The sequence below is a fragment of the Neovison vison genome, chromosome 2 (assembly GCF_020171115.1).
Source record: "Neovison vison isolate M4711 chromosome 2, ASM_NN_V1, whole genome shotgun sequence".
In the NCBI taxonomy this organism is placed as follows: domain Eukaryota; kingdom Metazoa; phylum Chordata; class Mammalia; order Carnivora; family Mustelidae; genus Neogale; species Neogale vison.
In genome coordinates, this window is record NC_058092.1 from 215,798,319 (window position 1) to 215,806,761 (window position 8,443).

An 8,443-nucleotide genomic window follows, 5' to 3' on the forward strand; every position below is an offset into this window, starting at 1 on the left:
GTGTGACTCTTCTGGCCTATACCTTCTAAAGATCCTCTAGAAATCTCTAGTGCCCAGTGCTGATGCCCAAGCACCTTTGGGAGACTGGGAGCCTGTGTGCCTTCTGGTTCCTTGGCCTTTGGCCCAGTGTAACCTCCAGATTATTGGGGTTGATGCTGATGTGGAGGTTCAAGGCCTGTCCATTGGTGATGTTCATCACCACAGATCAGCACTGTCCACAACCTCCCTGGTGAGTGGAAAGCTAGAGAAGAGGAGGAAGAAGAAAACACTCCAGGTTCCCAATCCTCTCCATTTGGCACACAAGAGCTGCCATCCACTTGGGCACATGTGTCATTCACGTTCCCACTTTGGCATGGGCCTCTGAGACACCGAGGGTCTTATGACTCAAAGAATTCCAAAGCAGGAAATGAAACACCCGTTGTCCGCCCAGACTAACGACGTCAGGATTTCGCTGGTGCTGTCAGGGCTCAGGATGGCTCACAAAATGTTCTACAGCCAACATCCTGCCTTGAAAAAACAGACACGCCCCAAACCCAGTCCCAGGCAAAGGTCATTTTGTTGGATTTGCGTCACACACACTTTCAATTTGTCCTAACAAATGCCTCTGGTTGCCTGCTGTGTACCCGGACCCATGGTGGGTGAAGACCACAAAAATGCAGGAGCCTCCTGGTATTCTACTCCTCTTGGTTGAGGTACTTTGGAGCCACTTGTCTTGGCCCCAAGTGGTATGTGCACTGGCTCTGCCCAGCGTTGCTCACCACAGACGGTGACAATATTCCCAGGAGGGTGGCCGGGGATGCTGGCAGGTACCCAAGCCTGGAAGCTTCTCTTCCTTACCCCACAGGAGTGGAACAGGCCTGTCCGATGCTATTTTATCTCAGGGTCTAGGGACCAGCCTGTGATCATTTTAGCTGTGTTCACGCCTCTTTGTTTCTCAGCCTCTCTGCCGTGCAGGGCACCAGGCAGTAGAGGATGGAATGTTCTGCTTGTCAGTGCCCACTGAGGCGCTGTCTCCAGCCCCTGCCTCTGACTCAGCCCAACCAGCCCAGTTTCTCCCCACATCTCAGCCTGGCCTGGCCATCTGCTGCCTCTGGGTGGGTCTTGACTCATGTAAATAGTTACCAGTGTGACTTGGAGCCAGTTGGACGGACGCAAACCTGCGGTGAGGTGGCCTGGTGGGCCAGAAGAGGCTTTGCATGACGTGGGCATCTCAGGAGGGGGAGCCCCGTTGCCATGGCACTGGAGCCAGTGCAGAGTAAAGTATGTGAGTCCCATTTTCCTGGGATCTTTGCTGGGCCCCTGTCTCCTCTCCTAGGACTTGGGGACCCACGGGTCTCTGGGTGTAAATCCTGTGTGCTGGCCAGCATTCGGCGTGAGACCAAGATTGTTGTTGACACCACAGATAATGGCATGTCTCTGGACGACCAAAACCAAAGATGTTCGTTTTGGGGCTCTACATACTAATTTTGAAGCTTGAAGAACCAGGCTCCACGGGATGAGAAATGTGCCCACAGGGAGAGGTGGCAGCTGGTGGCACACAGCCCAGTTTGGGGTGTGGAAGCCTTTCGTCCAGGCGGGCTCTCTGCATCTTGCCTCGGTCACCTGCGCTGGCTTCCACGTCTCCCTTCTCCTTTACATCACCCTCCTGCCCCGCCGACGACTCAGTTGTCAACCTCTGGATAAAACTACAAGGGTTTAGCCTGGAGACAAGAGGCAATTAAATCATGCTCCGTGAGGAGCGTTTCAAATCCCGTGTCTTTTATTGCAGGAGATGGCAGAAATAATATATCAGGGTTTTAAAAGAAATGCAACAATGAAAAAAAAATAGGGATTCTTCCACCCTCTGCGACATCTCGTGTCACAGAGATAACCACTTTTAACAATTGGTGTATATCTTACAAAAGCATGTTAAGCCTACAGATTTAAGGTGAAAGCTGTTCTCTGTCCTGCAGAGCGGAGAAAGAGAAAAATAGTTGGAACCACAGCATTTGGAAGAGCCTCGTTGTCATACATGAGGGTGTATGTGGACCGCGACCAGAGGAGGTCCTGGGAAGCTGGCTTCCTTCAAGGTACTGAGCTGGAGCCCATCTGTACCGAGTCCAGTGACATTCTGATGCGGTTGGGGGTGGGGTGGGGTGGCTGGGACAGCTGGCAGTGGATTGGGGAGGGGGTGGTGACTCAGTGTTAATTGAAGTTCCTTCTCGCTCTAAATTTCTCCAATCTCAAGACAAGGCAGTTGTCGACTGTTCATGTGCATGAAGTCTGAATTACAGGGTCCAAGCTGGAGTGTGTTGCTCCTGCGTGTGCCTCCAGGTCGCTCTCTGGAGCTTTGGTGGCAGGTGGAAGTGGTGGTGGTGGGGGGTCTCTCTCTCCCTGATTCCTCACTTTCATGTCTTGCCCAGTCCACGTTTCCTTTGTCAAAGTCAATGGCCTTCTAGATAACGGGGGTTCTGTGCTGCTCGGCCTTCAGAACCAAGCTTATACCTCCCGTGGTTTATGTGGGCCTGGTTCCATTTTTTAAGCTAAAATCTTCACAAATAACTAAATATCCAGCTCAAGGAGGGGGCTGGTTCTTGTAGATCAGCCTCCAGTCCCTTTCTTCCTTTCCCCCACATACCGAACACTCTGCCCACCCAGGAGACTCATTTCCTATTCATCTTCCTCTGCAAGTCCCTGGAAGGCTGGACATTGTTGTTTTCAAACATTTTGCTCACTTCTGGCTCCTCAGAGCTCTTGAGCCTCTACTCATGCTGTTGCCTCTACTCTGTAGTCTTTCTCAGAGCAGACTCTGGTTTTCTTTGTTTTCAACCAGCCTTTTCTCTCGCAAGTTCAAATACAAAATTCTTTTTTGTGCCAAGAGATACCGCACCAGCGTGCATAAGAATAGGGCTGTTCGGTCAGACATACTGAGTTCCAGTCCTAGCTCATTAAATTCTGTTGCATAACCTCTCTGAGCATCAATTTCTTATCTGTAAAATGGGCCCGTGAGTTTCTATTTCATAGGGCTGTTGAAGAATGATGAGACCCTCCGTGAAAGGGCTCAGCACCTGCCAGGTAAATGCTCAGTGAGTGGCCGGCAACTCTGTTATCATGGCGAGACTCCTGCAAAAGACCAAACCTGACCTCTGCGTTCATTTTCCCATCACTTCGTGGGACAAGATGTCCTACGCTGCACATGGCTTGATTCATGGTTTGGAGTGTTTTCTGGTTCCGTGCGTGTGGGCGTAATCTCAAATGACCTGCGAGCCCTTGGAAACTGGGACTTTTGTCTCTCTTCCTCCCCTTCCTAGCACCCCAAACCTAGCTGATCCCTGAATCCCCAAATCTTGCCACATTGTCGATGATGGGAGCATACAGATCCTTTCCCCTGTTGTGAAGTGCTCCAAATCCTGCTCCTCTGCCCTCCTGGAGTGTGTTTAAGTAGAAGCGTCTGAAATGACCAAAGTCCTGCACGGTGATTAGTCAACTTGAGGGCTGTGCTGCACGGAACACACAGGCGCCCCAGGGGGCGTGCTGCTTGGGGAAAGGACAGGTGCTCCCGGCAAGCACCGTGGAATGCTCTGTCTTGTCACTTCCTCCCAAGGATCCAGTACTTCAAGAATCCCCTTGCAGACAGTGGGGTCCGGGCAGGGACCTTGTTCATAGCAGACGGTGTGGCTGAAGATCAAGGGTCTGCTTCCTGGCTTCGGGGCAGGCTGGCAAGTGGGTTTGCAAGCCTATCAGGCCCGTGACAAAGCAGCTGAGGCAGGCTCCGACCTGCAGCTTGCCCAGGGGAGCCGGAGCCGTTTCTGTCCGGGGAGTTTCCGAACTGGGGTTTCCGACTGGGGTTTCCAAACCTAGCATGGTGATCTGTTAGCAGGAGCAGCCTTTGATAAATCTGGGTTTATGCTTCCAAAGCCAGAGAATATTGGGTTATGCTCAGGGATTTAGGAAGTCTCTCAAAAGGGTGTGTGTGTGTGTGTGTGTGTGTGTGTTTCTGTGCATTTCTGCCATAGGAGGAAGGTAGCAGGGTAAATAATTAGAAATGTATAGATAGTAAGGGCAGGATTCATTTTTTTTTAAAGATTTTTATTGATTTATTTGATAGACAGAGAGAGATCACAAGTAGGCAGAGAGGCAGGCAGAGAGAGAGGGGGAAGCAGGCTCCCTGCTGAGCAGAGAGCCTGATGTGGGGCTTGATCCCAGGACCCTGAGATCATGACCTGAGCTGAAGGCAGAGGCTTAAACCACTGAGCCACCCAGGCGCCCCAGGGCAGGATTCATTTTTTAAAAAGATTTTATTTATTTATTTGACAGAGAGAGATCACAAGTAGGTAGAGAGGCAGGCAGAGAGAGAGAGGAGGAAGCAGGCTCCCTGCCAAGTGGAGAGCCCAATGTGGGGCTAGATCACAGGACCCTGAGATCATGACCTGAGCTGAAGGCAGAGGCTTAACCCACTGAGCCATCCAGGCGCCTGGCAGGAATCATTTTTTAAAATTCCGTCCTAAAATAAAATGGTAAGTAGCCATTCATTTGCTCTAGAAAGGCCCTCTTTGGGGACTTTATCTGGGACAACCTGATGGCAGCAGGGGTAGGGTAGGGGACGACGGGCATCCCAGTTGTAGTGGAGCAAGAGCTGCCTAACCCGGAAGGCAGAGGAAGGGCTGGGTGGGGTTCTGCTCAGGCTTCTGGTGTTCCGTGGAGGAAGGAACCCAAGGTAGAGTCAACAGAAAACTTCTGTTTATGGTTTTTGTTTGTTTACTCTGTTTGTTGTCTTTGAGTTTATTGTACAAGTCCTAAGCTAAGTGCTTCCCATGTGACCTTTTTATTCAGTCTTCTCAGTGGCTCTGTGAGGTGGATAGTATCATCCCCATTTTATAGAAGAGACTGAGACAAAACCAGGGCTCACAGACGTTACAAGACTTGCTGAGCTAGGTCATGGCACAGCTGGGATTTGAACACAGAGCCCAAGTTCTCAGCCCCTGTGTCACTTGTACGGTCTGGAATCTCAGACTCCTTGGTCTCTGCATGTCTTTGTCATGGGAGACGCTGGGTGTCTAGTGGGTGGCACCTTACATGCAGGTCTCCATTTTGGATGGGTGCGTGCAGTTAAGGGCAGGGGTCCCTACTTCCTTGTCTCTCTCTGGATCTTGAAACATTCAGGCTGAGCGATCTTGCTGCTTGAAGTCTGGTTCTGGATGGGTGGAGTTTCAGTAGTTTCCCTGCCTGGTCAGATTATAAAATGTTGCAAGGAGGACACAAATGTGTGGAGAGGGCTTCTAGGAATTGGTCTGGACAAAGCGAGGGATAGCGAGAGGGCAGAATGCCACCCACCTCCTGGGCCCTGGATCTGGCTCTACTCGAGGTCTCTGCGGTCTCTTGGTTGGCCCAGATTCCTGGGGTAGGAGGTATGTATGGCTGACTCATTTTCTTTGGCTGGGATATCTTGGGGCTGATTCAGCACTAGCATTGCTTTTTGGAGGAGACCCAAGACAACTGTCAACCACTGGAGGTCTAACCACTGTCCTAAGAGACATTTGGTCCAACATAGTCCAGTCTACCCTCCAGAAGTAAATGAACGGTGAGGCCTTGGGGGCTGTGTGCTTCATCTCTGGCCGGGTGGGAAGACAGGCCCAAGGGCGGCTTATGAGAAGTGGTGGGAAGTGGATCTTTGCTTTGTTTCCATTTTAAATTAAGTTACCTTAAGAGAGACCTGAAAGATCACTGGTAAGTGGGTTTTAAACAAACAGATGGGACCAAATTCTTCCCAACCTCCTAGCCCACCCCTGTCCTGCAAATCGTACCTGGAACTTTTAAGACCTACCTTTTCCCAGCAAGAAAAGATGGCTTTGAACATCTCTGAGGTTTGTGTGGTTCCATCTTGCTAGAAGAGTCTGTTGCTGATGGCTTTATTTCCTGGTTTCTTTGTGGGGCTGCAGAGGAACATCAAAGGCATAGAAAATGCTGCTAACGCCAGGAAAGCAGGGGTCCCGCATTGTGCAGGAGGAAATAAACCAGGCCCGGGCCCAAATGAACAGAACACATGCATTTGGGGACAAGAAGACAATCATATTGAGTAGATTTTCTTTGGGGAGGCCCTTCACGTTTTCCTGCATGTAAGGGAGCTGAAACGGTTACAGCCCAAACCCAAAGCTGATCTGGGAGTTCTTGAATCTCCTCTTGCCGTGCAGGCCCGAGAGCCACAGTGTTTCACTTTCAATTACTTAATGCTCTTTACTGTTCTCGGGCTTACTTTTTGGCCTCAGTTTTGTCTTCCTAAAAGACCCACGTCCATGGGACAGAGCCCTCATCTTGTACTTCTGTTCCCCACATAGCGTCTGATCCAGGGCAGAACATAAGCTCTTTGCTCAATACTTGGTTAAAAATGCCTTTTTCTCACTCGGGAGTCATGATGGTGGAATAAAATCCAGGCTATTGTTAACTTTCATGGTAAGATACTTGGTGGTGAATCTGTATGTACCAAGTTAGTGAGTACATTTCACAGCAATTAACTGTGGTTAATATCACAGCAATTAACAGAAGGGAGGATCACTTGGAAGCAGACTTTTCGCACTGAGATGTTCACTGCGGTGTTGTTTATAACAGCAAAAGAAGTGGAGATACTTAAGTGTCCCTCAGTAGCGGAGGCTGGGTAAATTAGGGTACATCCATACATACAGGGAGATAGTAAGGAAGCAGCTCTTTTGAAATATAGGGTAGAACCAAATGTTCAAAAATTCTATCCAAGAGACGTTAGATGGTATGATGCAATTCGTGTAAAAAGGAAAAGGATGCATGCACATGTGGTACATACATAGAAAAAATTTGGAAGATTACGCAAAAAACTTTGTATTGGTGGCTGGGGAATGGCAAATAAGGGGTGGGTGCTTTTATCTGTTACTTAATTTTTCTGTCACTGGTTGAATTTTTTTTATCATGACTATTGTTTTTATAAATATTTTTTAAAAAAGCAGCTAGTTAGAAAAACAAGCTATTTTTGGATGGCAAGGAGAAAAGTTAACTCTAAAAGATGCCCTTCCCAGGGTGGGGATCTGGGGACGAGGCAGAGGAGGGTGAAGTGGGGTGGGGACAAGTCAAGTGGTTATTGGCTCTCTCTGCTCCCGGTGTGCTGGCCATCTCTGTCCCATGAGGCAGAGACTGCTTTGAGCATGGGAATTTTCTGAATCACAGCCTATGCAGTGACTGAAGTTAGAACTTCCAGGACATTCACTGACCCTGCCTCAGTCGCCACTGACCCCGCCCACCGTGCCGACCACATAGTTAGGGACTTCACGGTTGGGGGTCAAATCAGCAATGGCTCACCACTGCTTATTGTATGAAGTTCACATTTACCACAGGCTCAGCCTTGAAGGCTTTTCTGTGATCAGCCCCAACATTTTCAAACTCACTGGCTACAACTTCTCAGTGTCTATCAGCATATATACCAGCCCTGTGTGGCTTCAGATCCTGGGTTTGCAACTTACCCTTTTGGCTCAGCGTCCTCCTCTGGGAAATGGGGAGGATGTTGACAGCACCCACATCATCGTGTGGATGTGAATGTACAAGTGAATGTACATTAATGCATGTAGAAGGTTGATGGGCACCAAGTAGGCACTACTACAATGTTGCCCCGTCTATCAGGCCCCCCTCCCCTCACTCCATGGTTCTGGCTGGGACACTTTTCTGGCTCAATCCTACCCACCTTTCAGAAGCTCTGTCAGGCCATGTCTAATCCCTAAACCCCCAGGGAGCAGTAGTTCTTGGGACTTTCAGAATCATGTGGGGACCTTGGCAAAATGCAGATTCTTGGGCTGGACTCCTAAAGACTCCTCGGAAGTCTGCAGTGTGGCCCAGAAACCCAAATCCGGGTGACACCCATATGTGTGGTGTGGGGCCACCACAGGTGAAGCAGAAACTAATTGGGCTTCTCCTTCAGACGAGCCAGTGGTGTGCTCCCATCTTTCTTGTGGCCCTTCCCAACTTAATAGACATCTTGGCCTTGGGCCAACTGTCCAGACATGTGGCAAAATGGAACATTTTCCCCAAGCATCAGGTAGATGCCTGGTGGGGTCAAGCATATTTGGGAAAGGAGAGAGCCCTCAGAGAAAGGGGACTGGGTGACCTCACTGGAAAGGCCTATAAAATGCCCTGATGGACTAAAGTCTCCATTGAAAAGACATTTTCTGGGGTGCCTGGGTGGTGAGTTGTTAAGCGTCTGCCTTTGGCTCAGGTCATGATCCCAGAATCCTGGGATTGATCCCCATATCAGGTTTCCTGCTTGGTGGGAAGCCTGCTTCTCCCTCTCCCACTCCCCCTGCTTCTGTTCCCTCTCTCACTGTGTCTCTCTCTGTAAAATCAATAAAATATCTTAAAACAAAACATTGACTTCTACCTGCAAAACATAAGGGATCTTCTGAAATCTTTAAAAGAAAAAAAAAAAAGACATTTTCTTTCCTCAAAACCC